The following is a 15625-nucleotide window of genomic DNA, read 5'->3' on the forward strand; positions in this document are numbered from 1 at the left end:
CTGCTTTGTGTAGCCATATCTCTAACCGCACAGATGTAATTTGTGTTCAATTTAATATTGTCAGCAATGGTTTTAACAATGAACACACATTCCGAAGCATAAATTTGATCAGATTCAATCTCTTGGTTTTCAAATTCGCATGTTGCTTTAGCATGTCAGCTCCATTATGCAACCCTATATTCTTATTGTGAACAGGGACATTTAGGCCAGGAAACTCTTCAACCTGTAATACTGTGCCAGTTGACAGATCTGCCTCAGAGCACTCACTTGAGAGCCTGCACAGGTTTTAGCAGCTCTGAATCATTGCCACTCTCTATTGTCAAAGGGGCAGTAGTACTTCTCCTGATTTCAATTAGCTTGTGACCGAAAAACCTCACGGTTCTAAGCTAAGCAATGGATGGCATTATGCAAAACTAGTCTTAGTTACTGTACAAGAGTCCACTCACATGTGGGAAAAATGGATCAGAAAACCAAAACAGACTTGGTGAAAAAGGCGCTTACAGAGTCAGCCTGCAGCCGAGTTAGGGAGAAGAGGGAAGATGTAAAACAACTTCACACCAGTTCAGTCCAGGAAATGAAAACTCCATTTAAAGTGGATGTAAACAAATGCGTACTTACCTGGCTGGCTCCCAGCCCCACAAGGGAACTAACGTGGTTGCCAATCAGAAGCATAGGTAAGCCTGTTGTGATGGTTCAGCTGAGCTTTTAGTTTCTGTGGCCCATCAGAATGTTTCTATGTTGAAGTGCAAGTCCACATCTACTGTCAGAAAAGGCAGGGGAGAATTGCATTCTTGTCATATTTTGACTATTTTAAGCTCAAGAGCTTTGTTGAAGTCATGTTCACTTGATGCATAGTTTGCATTCAAGATAGTTTCTAGCACTTAATTTTGGTGACAGTATGATGTGGCTCCAGTTGCGAATGTGTTATGTCAGTTTATGGCATTAGATTAATCAATTAGATTAATCAATTAGATTAATCAATTCGGCGTGATAGGTGTTTGGTGGTTTATAGTCATAATGTCGAAAAAAAAATGTCGACAGACAAAAATGTCGAAAAAAAATGTCGAAAATAATAATGTCGACATCCTATACTTATAATGTAAAAAGTCATTTTTTCGAAAAAAAAATGTCGACATTTTTTTTTTTAGACATTATGACTATAAACCCTTAAAACTATCAACACCTCACCCAACACCCTCCTGCAACCCCCCCACACCCCCCACCACCACCCTCCCACCCCTCATATGCAACACATTCTATTTATATATTTATTTATTTATTCAATAAATAACCAAAAAAAAGGATCATTTACTATGGAGGGGGTCCCCCCCAACCCCCCTCACCCAACACCCCCCTGCCACCCCCCCAAACCCCCACAACCACCCTTTCACCCCTCATACTCAACACATACCAATTATATATTTATTTATTTATTCATTAAATAAATAACCAAATAACCAAAAAAAGGATTATTTACTATGGGGGGGTCCCCCCCCAACCCCCCTCACCCAACACCCCCCTGCCACCCCCCCACACCCCCCAACCACCCTTTCACCCCTCATACTCAACACATACCAATTATATATTTATTTATTTATTCATTAAATAAATAACCAAATAACCAAAAAAAGGATTATTTACTATGGGGGGTCCCCCCCAACCCCCCTCACCCAACACCCCCCTGCCACCCCCCCACACCCCCCAACCACCCTTTCACCCCTCATACTCAACACATACCAATTATATATTTATTTAATTATTTATTTTGTCAATAATTAAATAAATCAAAATAGTATCATTTATTATGGGGGTCCCCCCCCAACCCCCCTCACCCCCCTGCCACCCCCCCAACCACCCCTCATACTCAACACATCATATATATATATATATATGGGATACATTACTCACCGTAATCGTATTTCTGATGCTTGTATCTGCTTAGATTCACATGCTGTGCATAGGCCGACATCTAGTGGAAGCTGCGGAGTATTACAGTTTGTTTTTCGAAAGTCGAAAATGGGCGTCGACACAGGCGTGCCAGTAATACTATCCCTAGTGTGACGTCCACTGTACCCAAGATCCCTCACGCGTGTAGGATCCTCAGATTGTATTTTTTCTGACATGAGGAAGCATGAGGAGTAGCGTGAGTACAGATAATCCAAGCAGATAGACAGAAAAGGTAAGACTACAAGCAATCATGCGCCTTCTCTCGGAGGGGAGGAAGGGTGGGTCGCATGTGAATCTAAGCAGATACAAGCATCAGAAATACGATTACGGTGAGTAATGTATCCCTTCTGAGGCTTGTGGAATCTGCTTAGATCACATGCTGTGCATAGATTAGCGAGCAGTACCAGAAGAAGGAGGTGGGATGTGAGAAGGGTCATGAGCAAACAGGTGTCTTAGAACCGCTTGTCCCACTTGTGTATCTGTCTTGGAATGAGTGTCAATGCAGTAATGCTGAGTAAAAGTGTGAATAGAGCTCCAAGTAGCCGCTTTGCAAATGGTGTCGAGGGGAACATTTGCAATGAAAGCCAGAGTGGCACCAATGCCTCTAGTAGAGTGGGCCCTTGGCGTAAAAGGCAGAGTCTTGTCAGAAAGAGAGTAACACAGCTGTATACAGTTGATAATCCACTTCGAGATAGCGCCCTTAGAGACGCGATCCCCCTCTCTGCCTGTAGCTACGGAGACAAACAGTTGATCTGTTTTCCTTAGCGGTCTGGTTTTATTTACATAGTATAGGACCGCCCTACGCACATCTAGGGTGTGTAGTTTCACCTCAGCCGAGCTTTGCGGGTTCTGGAAGAAAGCCGGAAGCTCGATGGACTGGTTTACATGGAACTTGGATATGAATTTAGGTGAGAACCTAGGGTGTGTGCGTAAAACCAGTTTGTCCTTGTGGATAGTAAAGAAAGGATCCTGCACTGACAGAGCCTGAATTTCACTGACCCTTCTTATGGAGGTAATGGCTACTAAGAAGGCCGTTTTATAAGTCAGGTGTTTGAGACTACTTTTATGCATGGGTTCGAATGGGGGTCCCATGAGCTTAGCTAGCACCACGTTGAGGTCCCATCCTGGCGGTGGGTTTGAAATAGGAGGGTGAAGTCTCTTTACTCCTTCCATGAAGGCTTTAACCACTGGTACTTTCCACCACGAGACCTTGTTATGGGATGTGGTGTAAGCCGAGAGGGCTGCCAGGTGTACTTTCAGCGAGTTAAAAACCAACCCTGCATCCAGCAGGTGGAGCATGTATGTCACAACGTTGGAAGGAGTGCAATCAACCGGGTTGATTTGTTTATTCTGGCACCAGATAACGAATCTTTTCCACTTATCAAAGTAACAGTGCCTTGTATTTGGTTTCCTGGACTCCTTTAGAATGTCCATACACCTCTGTGGTAATTTGAGATGTCCAAACTCTATGACTTCAGGAGCCATGCTGCTAGGTTCATAGAGTTGGGTTCCTGATGCACTGTTTGACCCTGTTGCTGGGACAGTAGGTTGTACCAGGCTGGGAGTCTGATGGGTTCGCACACCGCCATCCTGCGTAGGTGTGGAAACCATGGTTGTCTCGCCCACATGGGAGCAACTAGGATGAGCGTCATAGATTCCTTGTTCATCTTGTACACCACCTTCCTGATGAGAGGAGTTGGTGGAAAAGCGTACGCAAACATCCCTGACCAGTTCATCCACAGGGCATTCCCTTGGGAGTCCGGCTGGGGGAACCTGGATGCAAATCCTGGGCATTGTTTGTTTTCGCTTGTGGCGAATAGGTCTATAGTGGGGAAACCCCACTGAGAGAAGAGATCTTCTACTACGTCTCTGTGAAGGACCCATTCGTGTTCTTCTGGGAGGGAGTTTCTGCTTAGAGCATCCGCTAGGGAATTGAGCTCCCCTGGAACATGTTGCGATGACAGGAAGATGTTCCGTCTGAGTGCCCATATCCATATTTTCTGGGCAAGCTTGGACAGATTTGGCGAACGAGTCCCCCCTTGCTTGTTCAGATAGAACATGGCTGTCGTGCTGTCCGTCCTGATCTGCACCGACAAGTTCAGTAGATGGGGCTCGAACGCCCTTAGCGCTCGGAATACTGCCAGAAGCTCTAGCAGATTGATGTGGTTCTTGGCTACTGAGTGAGACCAGAGACCCTGAGCTGTGTGGTGGAGATGGTGAGCTCCCCACCCAGTCAGGCATGCATCTGTAGTCACCACGGCTTGTACTTCGGGATCGTAAAAGGGTTTCCCCTTTGCGAGATTCTCTCTTGTCCACCAGTGTAGGCTCTGTACGAGTGTTGGCGAAACGACCACTAGATCGTCCCAATGACCACTTGCCTGAGACCACTGTTTCGCCAACCATTCCTGCATGGGACGCATGCGCAGACGCGCGTGGGGGACCAGGTAAATGCATGACGCCATCATGCCCAGTAACCGCATAGCTTTGCGTACTGTTATCTGTTGACCTGACTGATAATGCGGAATTTGCAGAAGTATATTCCGAATTCTCTCTTCCGAAGGGAAGGTCAATCCTTTCTGAGTATCTAGGATAGCTCCTAGAAACTGTTTTGAGGTGCCTGGCACCAGACTTGACTTTTTCTCGTTGATGGAGAAGCCTAATTCGTGGAGGAGGTCGATAGTCCTCTGAATGTTTGACCTGCAAATTCCTGGGGTTTCCCCCGTTATGAGCCAGTCGTCCAGATAAGGGTACACCGGGATTGCTTCCCTGCGTAGGTGTGCAGCCGCCACCGCCAGTACCTTGGTGAATACCCTTGGTGCTGAAGCTATCCCGAAGGGCAGTACCTTGAATTGGTAGTGGCGACTGTCCACCTTGAAGCGCAAGTACTCTTTGTGCGCTGGGAGCATGGAAATATGAAAATAAGCATCTTTCATATCCAAGGTTGCCATGTAATCCCCCTTTTTTAGGAGGGGGATTACCTCTTGTAGCGTGGTCATACGGAATTTTTGGGGCTTGACATATTTGTTGGCAGGCCGTAAGTCCAATACTGGGCGCATTGTCAAATCTTTCTTTGGCACAAGGAAGTAAGTTGAATAGATACCCTTGTTTACCTGGTGTCCTGGGACGAGTTCTATCGCGTCCTTTTCTAGCAGAATGGCGATCTCCTCGAGAAGGATCCTTTGATGCTCTAGGGAGTGCACTCTTTGTCGTGGAGGATGATTCCGGGGACGCTGCAGTAGTTCTATACAATATCCTGCGGATACTGTTGACAGCACCCATCTGTCTGAGGTGATCCCTTCCCAAGCCTGGGTGAAGGTGGAAATGCGTCCCCCTACTGGGGTTGCGTGGCAAGGGACCCTGAACTGAGCGTCACTGTTTTGGTGGAGGCGTGCCACCGCCCTTGTTGGGGCTGCCTCTGCCTCTTCCACGACCTCTCTTGTTACCCCTGCCGTAACTCTGGGTAGACTGCTGGTTGTTATTCCATTGTGTACCTTGTCCCTGGGCATAGTTGCCTCTTTGTGAATTTTGGCCGCGTGGGCGACGAAAATTATTGTTCCCCCTCTGGTTAGGGGGTTTGTTGGTAAGCTGGCCAAGGGATTTGAGAGTCTCATATTCATCTTTGGCATTTTTAAGTGCGTCTTCGACCGCTTTCCCAAACAATAGGTCGGGTTCCACTGGCTTGTCTATTAAAGAAGCCTGGGTTTCTGTCTTGAATCCCGACTGCCGTAACCACGCATGTCTCTTGATAACAGTACCTTCTGCTATCAATCTCCCTGCGTTGTCAGCGGCGTCGAAAGTTGCTTTTAAAATGCAACCAGACACGGCTCTCCCCTCTGCCGAGATCCGAGCCAGCTGGCCCTTTAACGGTTCTGGAGCAGAGGCAATGAGCGCCGCGACTTCTTCCCATTGATGGCAATTGTAACTAGCCAACAGGGTGGTGGAATTCGCAATCCTTGCTTGGTAGGCGGACGTTGAGGCTACCTTTCTGCCAAACCCGTAAAGTTTTTTGCTCTCCTTGTCGGGAGGAGCTTCTGATGAAGATAAGGGCGTGCCAGCCCTCTTTCTAGTGTTGGTCACCACTAGGGAATCTGGTTTAAGATGTCCCTTTATATACAGAGGGTCAGACTGGGCTGCCCGGAAAATCTTTTCAATTCTGGGGTTGACAGCTCTGGTGAGGTTAGGATTCACCAGGGAAGGATCTATTCTTCGTTGGATGGATTTGAGGATAGGGATGGTCTGAGCGACCGGTCTTCTCTCTCCTACAAACTCCTCCGCGAAGTCCCTTTCCTCCTGTACACCGTGGGTGTCGATGTGGAAGTGTTCCGCTGCTCGAGCGAGAACCTCGTTAAGGAGGGGCTGGTTATCAACTGGAGAGTCAGTAACTGGGGCTTCGCTTTGTACTGGGGAATCTACTCTGTAAATTTCCTGCTCATCTTCTCCCTCCTCCAGGTCCTCATCCTCTGCATAGTAATCTGTCCCGGTTTGTTCTTCCATAATTGCAAACTCCTGGTCCTCTTCAGGGAAAACTTGTCCCTGATAACTGGGGAGTGGAGTAGAATATGGAGTGGAGTAAGGCTGAACCTTGAAGGGTTCAGGTCTTTCGACCCGGGGCTTTTTACTTAGCGGGATAGGATCGGAGGAGCCTGAGGGTGTGGCCCCTTGAGGGTTATATGAAAGAAAGTGTTCTGGGTTCTTATCATAAAAATCAGCCAAGGAAGACATCCTAGACATAACCCTGTCTATGTCTTCACTGGACCATTCCCTGGAACAGGGTATTACTTTAGCAGGTGATTTATTTTCAAGGGTAGACTTGTGTTTGCTTGTCTGCTTAGGCTTTACAGGGGTGGAAGGCTGTGCTTTCCGCTGTTTCCCCCCTTCTCTGTGCGTGGAAAAATGTTTTCCCTGTCCCTTGGGGGCCCCAGAGACCTTCGACGCCTGGCGTCGAGGGTCTGGAAAGGTATCTGTGTGCTTCGGGCGTGGGGCCTCACTGGTGTTAACCGCGGTCTCGGTATCTTGGAGCGCGGCCTGGGGGTGGAAGTCGTCTTCGTCTCCCGACGATCGAACTTCCGTTAGTGTGTGTAGCGAGGCACTCTTGGCAAGAGTGGATGATTGCCTTGCGTCGTGAGGCGATCTCGATCGAGAGCGCCCAGAGGACACCGAGTCGGACCGTTCTTTTTGTGCCTCTTTCCGGGAAGTCGACGTCGTCGAGGTCCGGTTGGTCTTAGTGTGTTTAGTGTGTGTTAGGTGTGTAGCGCTTGCGTCGCCGGGGGTCTTCCCCATAGCCGCCTTGCCGGACGACCTTCCGAGGTCGGGGACCTATATATATATATATATATATATATATATATATATATATATATATACAATAAATTCAAAATTTCGAAAAAATATCGAAAAATGTCGACATTGTTTGTCGACATTTTTTTCGACATTTATTTTTCGAAATTTTGACTGTCGACATTTTGACTGTCGACATTATGACTGCACACCGTGTTTGGTATGTTTATATGGATTCTTTCTGTGCCTGAGGCGGTTTCTGAATTTGACTCCGTCCAGCCTCATATGTTGCCATGCATATCACCTCTCCTAACAATTCCTATACCTGTTGCAGGTCAAACTACTTCTGTGAAATTTCATGTTATGTATGCCATACCAGTTAGAAAAGTGTTTTTTGTGGCTTAAAAATGCAATTTCGCCTGTGCTTGGGTTGCTCCGTCACCATGACGCTGCCAATAATGCAACTGTCAAATCAGCAAGATGTGTACTTCGAACACAAAATTTCCAGCGCTCAAGTTGTTCTGTCATCATGACCCGGCCCCACACGTTGTCAAGCACATGACCCTCCAAAACAACCCTAATAACCAAGGCTGTTTCACTTCCAGGTCAGGACTTCTGCCCGATGCCGCAGTAATCTGTTCACTATGGACATAATTTTCTACGGTAAACACTCATCCAGTATCGCAGACTTTGTTTTTTGGAGTGTCAATTTGAGACTGTGTATATTCGAGGCTTCTGGGCAATACGCATGCTTGGGGTGGGGGGGGCACCATGCAGTTAGCCCGTACCCGCACAGAGGAAGGCCTTTTACATCCGCTTGTTTTTAATGTTGGACCGATGATTGTTTTTGTCATCCTTTTGCTACGCCACACACCACTATACGTCAGGGCTGACTGTAGGAATGTACTTTATATTCGATGACTGATCTCTCGTTAAGCTGGATGCACAATGCTTGTGTTCATCCTGCAACACACAATACTACAATAACCCTGGGTTTCTTGTCAATAAGTTTGCTTCAAACTTTCAACATTTCTTGTGGCTTTAGGAACTTTGAGGTCCCTCCTTGATTACTCCATTGGTGCTTCACACACACTTTTCAAAAAGACGATGGCGGCAGTTGCATCTGAAATATCGATACATGCAAGTAAGTCATGCACCATGTATTATAATTGCTTTTACCATGCTGTTGCCGTCCAATTGAATAAGTGCCCATGCATTGATCGACCCAGCGCACTTCGGTATTCCTGAAAGAATAGTTTGGTCTCTTTGCGTAATGCCCAATATGCAGTGAGCTGTGACATCCTGAAACTTCACAGCTGCATTTTTCAGGTGAAGCCTTTGCAGGCACGCCTCCCACGAGACTAGATTGACTCAGAGGAAGATATTGCCATCACAGGTAGTGGCACCCTTCCTCTGTGTCCCTTTGCTCTACTGAAGGCATGGGGGCCTTGGGCACCAAAGTCACAGTGGGCTCACCTGATAATTATGTAGGAGTTTCCAGTAGGGGGTGTTTTCACTATGGTATTCCTTGTTACCCACGTATGTCAAAGTATTGCCATTAGGCTATTACAGGTAGCATTAACTTTTCAACCACATTGGATTTCTGTGACTATATACACATTTTATACCTTTACCTTGTTATAGAATGTCTTTTAATCTCCTGATGAAGAAGTGGCAAAACACCTTCACGACAAAACCGGTTGGGTCCTGTCTGAGTCTTGGAAATGTCACAATATTGGATAACAATTTAGTTATATTCCAAGGCAGAAGATAAAAAAATATAAAACATCAATTGTGGTTTATTGCTTTTACGAAGATTAAATGTTTTTTGATGAGCAATTTTACTTGGTGTAGGTGTATACATTTGATTGCCGAATTGATTATGGACAGTACATTAGGATAGATTGATTGTTAAATGGGTGTGAATGAGTTGTCCTTTTTCCCCCGCTTGTTCTTTTATTTCCCTTCTTGGTCTTGTCACAGTTGTGAATCTACCTGTAATTAATTGCTGTTTTTTAGATTGACGATTTTGGGTCCAATGATGTTGTATCCAAATAATTATTTTTATACCTTTATAGTTTCCTCTGGAATTTCCTTTCAGTAAACCGCTACTTCTTTATTCTCCACTCCAGAGAATAGAGATCCCCTGCCTTTTAGAAAGAAAAAAGAAAAACTTGCCATAAAAAAACAGTAATGCTGCTTGTATGGATAATAATCATTCCCCAAAAATGAAGGGTAGGAGAGTCATCAGTGCAATTTAACCGTTTATAAGTAGGAAATAACAAAAATAGGCCTAAATACCAGACAATTAAATTCACCAAACATCAATCTACCAGACCAACTCGGTCCACCTACTCAACACCTAGATACACCCAGGTTAAGACTACAAAAAGCAGGAGGCTTCGGCTTCCTCAACGTGGCCACCAAACAAGGGAATGCACTTCCCCATTCCAATCAGGTCTGAACTCTCTTTCTGGACCCTCCACAAAAGTCTAAAAACATGACTCTTCTGACAAAGCCTTAACTCTGCTTGAACCTCTTGTGACCTGCATTAGTACGCTGCTTGAACTGTTGCCATCTCACGTCGACCCACAATGTAACCAAGCTGTCTGTATTTGTATCACCAAGCAATGTTTACTTTAACCAGCACCCAGATGCCTCTGGGTTCGGTGCGCTTTACAAATGTCAAAATAAAAAAATACATTTAGAGGTATAATCCATTTAAAGTTCTAACACTAAACATATTGCCTTGTGACAGTTCCAAGGTATCTAGACTTTACATCGAAATCAAATTCATCTAAGACCTTTCCATCTAATTTTATTCAACGAATATACTTTCCATCGAATGCATTTTCATTGAATAAAATTTGATGTTTTTTTTTAATTTAAAATTAGGGGTAGGGGAAGGGTTAGAATTAGGGATAGGGCAAGGAGTAGAATTAGGGTAAGGAGTAGGGCAAGGGTTAGAATTAGACTTGGGGTTAGAGTTGAGTTAGGGGGGGGTCTCTTGGGAGGAAGCTGGCCAGTGTCAAAATCCTTTGAAGATTTCAGCACTGGACAGCTCCATGTAATATTTTAACGTTACAAAGAAAATGCATCCAAATGCTATTTTTTACATTTAAAAGTCCATATCCATCGAAACTTGTCCATTTCCATATTCGGTGGATCCCTTGTAGGCGTAGCCACGCCGCCACTGGTGCTAGGCACTTGGTGAACACGCTGGGTGCCGCCTTTAATCCGAACAGGAAGGCCTTTAGTGCCGTCCTTGGACCACGAACCTGAGGAACTTCTGGTGTCTTTTTAGAATGGGGATTTGGAAGAAGGGATCCTCCAAGTCCAACGACGACAGGAAATAGTCCTCCTCCAACTGTCCCAGCACGTGCTGGAGGGGGGCGCCAACCTCCTGTCTTCTTTACGAGAAAGTATCTTGAGTAGACCACGGAGCCCCAAAGTCTCTTTGGGACGAGCATGATGGCACCTTTCTTAAGTATCGCCCTTACCTCCAGGAGCAGCTGGGGTACGTGGTTTTCCTTCCTGGCCAAGGGTGGCACGCGAGGGCACTTCTTTAGAAACTCGAGGGCGTGCCCCTGGGCCAGGGTTTCCAGCACCCATCGGTCGGTGGAGATGGACTCCCACACGCTGACGAACTTCGCCAGCCGGCCTGCCACCGGGGTGATTTGGTGGGGGCCCGACGCCACGGTCGGTTCAGTCCTGTTCCGAGGCCGCCTTGCCGCCTTGTCCTCCCTGGCGACGCCAGCGGAAACCTCCAGACTTGCCCCGTCCTCTATAGGGCTCCTGCGACGAGGAACGGGCCGCTTGACGGTAGGTAGAGGAGCCGCTGCCGGAACCTTTGGAGGCCCCTTGCTTGTCTCCGGTGTTCCGAAAGGACGGCCGTCTTTGCTGGAGAACTCCCAGGGCCTGGGCTGTCTCTGTCCGTTTTGATGGCTTGCAGGGACTCATCAACTGTATTCCCAAACAGGTTGTTCCCCGTCGAAGGGCATGTCCAACAATTTGGCTTGTACATCCTGGCAGTAATTTCATCGCCTTAAGCCATCCGCGCCGTCTGAGGCAAACATTGTTGCCCAACTGGCGGAATCCGGTGTCAGCGATGTCCGTCGCCACCGTTATGGCGTGGTCTGACGCCACCTCGCCTTCTTGCAAGATTTCCAGGGCTTCTGCCCTCTTGTCGTCCGGCAGGAAGTCCAACAAGGGAGCAATTTTATACCAAAGTTCCCTGTCGTAACGGGCAACGATAGCCAGGGCGTTGGCCGCCTTAATCGTCGTTGCCGCCGATGTGATGACTCGTCGTCCCATCGTGTCGAGCTTCTTTCCCTCGCCATCCGGCGGTGAAGTCAATGTCGATGCCCCCCCCTGCCTTCTTCCTGGCCGCTGCCGAGACGACTGAATCCGGGGTCGGCTGTGCTCTAAGGCATAGAGGGGCCGCGCCGGGGACCCAGTACTTCTTTTCGTATCGGTCCCTTTCTGCCGGTGTCGTGGACTGTTTTTTGAGGAGGGAGAGCCCCTCGTCCCAGATGTCATCCAGTAGAGGTACCGCAAGTACCGTCTTCCTCTTGGTCTCTCGACGTTGATAGAGGAACCCCCTCCTTTTCTTTGGGGCAGAGCTGGAAAATCTCGGATGCCCTGGAGATCATCGCATGGAAGGATCCAATCTCATCGGGCAGGGAAGCCCGGGGGAGGGGGGGGGGGAATGACAGGAGGTCCACCCCGCAGTCGCCGCCCTCGTCGAGCGTGGCCGTCGTGGCCGCGCCCGTGCCATCCCGCAGACCGTGGATGGGGAGGAGGGTTGAGCATGCCTTGAGGGCCGGAAGGGTGTAGGAGGATGTGTTCATCTAATCTTGGGTGGTGGACTTCCCCGACAGGCCTGCCCCTGGGTCCTCCGTCGGGGGTAAAGGCAATCTAGTCCTTATTTTAGAGCATAAGGATTGAAACGGGCGCAACGGTTGGTCTGGGGTCCCGTCGGCACCGTCGTCGCTTCTTTCGTCCCCCTCGTCGGGATGTCTCTCGACGGGCAGGTCCTCCTCCATGCCCGCGTCGTGGTTCTCGGGGACTTCGACAAGTTCCTCCTCGGAAGTTGTGTCTGAATCCACGACGGCCACTGCCCCCCCCCCCTCTTTCTCCACCGGGAACTTCATGGGGGTTCTTTCGATGGGCTTGAACGATGCCTCCCTCCGAGGTGGCAGGGAGACTCTGTGCCCCGAGTCTGCTACCACAGGTCTAACCTCTGCAGGCTGCGCCAGGGTTGCCGCAACCTCCTCGATAGAGGCCTTGGCTGGGTGAATCAAGGCCTTAGTCACCGACTGCGTGCTTGTGGCCTTCACCTTGGGGGAGGGTTCCCTGCCTCGCTCCCCATCAGCTGAAATCTTCGAGATCGACCGGGACCTCTCCAGAAGCTTGGCCGGGTTCTCGGATTTCTTCTTAACCGAGCCAGAGCGTTGGCTGGTGGTCGATGGCGCCAAGGAGCCCTCACAGGCCTTAGAAGTCCGCTCGGATTTCTCCTTTTTCTTCTCACCTGACGGGCTCTTTCCCTCAGGCCAGTTGGCGAGACGAAGATGGCGGTCCCTCATGGTCCGCTCCGACATGTTCCCGCACAATGCACAGTCGTCCTCCACATGTGTTTTGTCCTCGTGAAGACAGTAGAGGCATAAGGAATGCTCGTCTTCCTTGAACGCATTCTGCAGCTGGCATCCAGGGCAGGCCCTGAACAGCTTCCCGGGCGTTGAGCTCCCTTCCTCCTGGGCCATGTCCGGGGAAGGCCTCAGAAACTTCTGGAATCCTCCAAAAGCGTTGTTCGATGAAATCTTCACCCTTGAGGGGCATAGAAACTTCCGAAACGGGTCCCCGTTGATCGGATGTAAAGACGGTGGAGCTCGAGGCTGCATTTAACCGAAAAATGAGAAATTCTCTTTGAAAAAGCACGAAAACGCAGCAAAAGCTCGAGAGCTATAGCACGAGGACTCCCAACACTTGAACGTGCGGTAAAAATCTGAGTATGGCTGCCGGAGGCGGGGCTTAGGGAGAGGGCAGTCATTGGTTGTGGGCAGTATGGCCCAGAGATCAGCGATTGGTTACTAGTAGGAAAGACAGATCAGAAACGAAACTGATACCGATTTTTTTCGGTACTGGAGGATTCCCAGCCCGACGACGGGGAATATTCATGAGCATGTGAATCCATGCCAGACCCCATGCTGGAGAAAGCAAGGTAGACAATGTTAGACGAAAGGGGCGGGCAGCCCAGAAGGTAAAGGATTTAAAAAACCTTTAGCAGTACCCAACGAAACGGGAGGCCTGGCGGAACAATGTAGTTTAAAAATGGATGAGGCTCCTGCGGTGGCAGTAGTTCCTGGCAGTTCATGCAGTTCGGGAGATCCAGCAGAGGAAGAGAGGCTCTCGTTGTGGAGGAAGGTTCGAGTTACTGCACTGCCCTGGGACGAAGCCAGCCACGGTGATGCCAAAACGGAATAAAAAGGTACGCTCCTTTAAATCGCGGTCGTGGTGAACCGGTGCCTGGCTATCAGGTCTCCCAGTGCTTGGCACTGGCGAATCGACCAAGGCAGGTCCTGAAAGGCGATTGGCGAACTGGTTGGCCCCACCAGCTCAAGGGAAGAAGGCTCTTGCAGGTGAAGATCTTCTCTTGTTGGAGAAAGGTGGTGAGGATCTGCAGCAAGGCTTCACCGGTGGTTCAGTCGTTGCAGAGGTCTTCGGTTTTTCTCCTCTTCGGATTTCTCGGGTCCAGTGGCGACGTCTTGTCCTCCAGTCCTCAGATCACTGCTTTTATGCAGAAAACCCCCCATTCATACAGCCTAGCTGTCACTCACGCAGTGGGGTGGCTACCCTGGCGGGATAACCCCCCCCCCCCAGCCTATCAGGGCAGAGTGCGACTTGGGTTGCCTAGGTAACCCTGTCCAGGGTGCCTAATCCCCCTCCCACACATCGTGTCTCCCCCAGACTCAGTGGTGCCGAAAGGAGGGCTTCTGTGCAGAAGCCCGCCAAAAGGACTAAAAGGATCCCCGACCTGGACTTGGATTACAGAGTGAGACACGAGAAATAATATTAAAGATCTGGCAAAAAAAAAAAAACACCGGATTAAAGTTAATATTAAAATAACCCGGTGGTACATTAGAGGCTGTAAGTAAACGTGGTAGCCTCGAACAATGGGAACATCCCATTGGGAAATATTTGCGGTCGAATATTAATGGTAGCAACCACTGCCACCAGCCAGAAACTTTGGAGAGAGACTGGACATTACCCTCTCGAAAATGAACACCAGGGAAAAACTATTAACCCTTCCCAGTACCGCCATAGTAAAATGGGTGGTACTGGTTTTGTTCATAACTATTGACTAGCAACATCAATGGTAACTTTGCATGCTCTGGGAGACAGTCAGTCCCAGGGTAGGCAGTCTATGTTTGGGGTCACTATTACACCCCTGTGTTACTGCACTGAGGGTGCTGTGTAACACACATGTAAAAAGATGATACTTATGAGGGTGAGAAAAACCCCATAGACCATAAGCACAAAAATAGCCAAAAACACACATAAGCAATATGTCTAAGAGTGGGAAAAAGTCTCTTAGCAGGAGAAAAAAAATAAACCCTTCAAATCCAGCAAAGCTGCTAGGGGTCTCTATAGTTAAGGGAAATTAGCCTTAAGAGAATTCTGCCTAACATAAGGTAAATAATATACCAAAGTTAGGCATTGAGACTAACCACCATCTCCAACCCTACATCATGCACTAATAGCATTGTTGTGTTTGTGTTTTTATATTTACAGCCTGCACTGTAAGCCGTTTTGAAAACCAATTGTTTTATGAAAGATTGACCGGACAAAGATTGTAACTGTCCAGTTATGGAACAAGTTACTTACCTGCAACTGTTCTCCAGCACGGGTCTGGCATGGATTCACATGCTCATGAATATTCCCCGTCGTCAGGCCGGGAATCCTCGGTATAGAAAAAAATCAGTATCAGTTTCGTTTCTGATCTGTCTTTCTTAGTAGTAACCAATCACTGGTCTCTGGGTCATACTGCCCCCAGCCAATGACTGCCCTCTCCCTAAGCCCCGCCTCCGGCAGCCATCCTCAGAATTGGTAGCATGTAAAGTGGCAGTATGACCAAGTGAAGAGCCGCAGAGGGGTAGGCGGGAGGGTTCGCATGTGAATCCATGCCAGACCCATGCTGGAGAACAACAGTTACAGGTAAGTAAGTTGTTCCTTCTCCAGCATGGGGTCTAGCATGGATTCACATGCTCATGAATAAGAGAATACATAGCAGTACACACATGCACAACCACGGGAGGTGGCAACAGGCTCAATATCAAGCAATACAACAACACAACATTAAGCAACTCTTACCTCCTCACCAGGCTCACCTTAGGCGAACAGG

The 15625-nt window shown here is 48.3% G+C and overlaps 1 protein-coding gene across 5 annotated transcripts in view; it reads right to left on the reverse strand.

Annotated features, from left to right (window-relative positions):
- The window catches only part of SAMD4B (sterile alpha motif domain containing 4B), a 1200154-nt gene that overhangs the window by 926290 nt on the left and 258239 nt on the right, over positions 1-15625 (reverse strand). The window lies entirely within an intron of this gene.

This window comes from Ambystoma mexicanum, chromosome 2p (genome assembly GCF_040938575.1).
Source record: "Ambystoma mexicanum isolate Mex_15411 chromosome 2p, UKY_AmexF1_1, whole genome shotgun sequence".
Lineage (NCBI taxonomy): Eukaryota > Metazoa > Chordata > Amphibia > Caudata > Ambystomatidae > Ambystoma > Ambystoma mexicanum.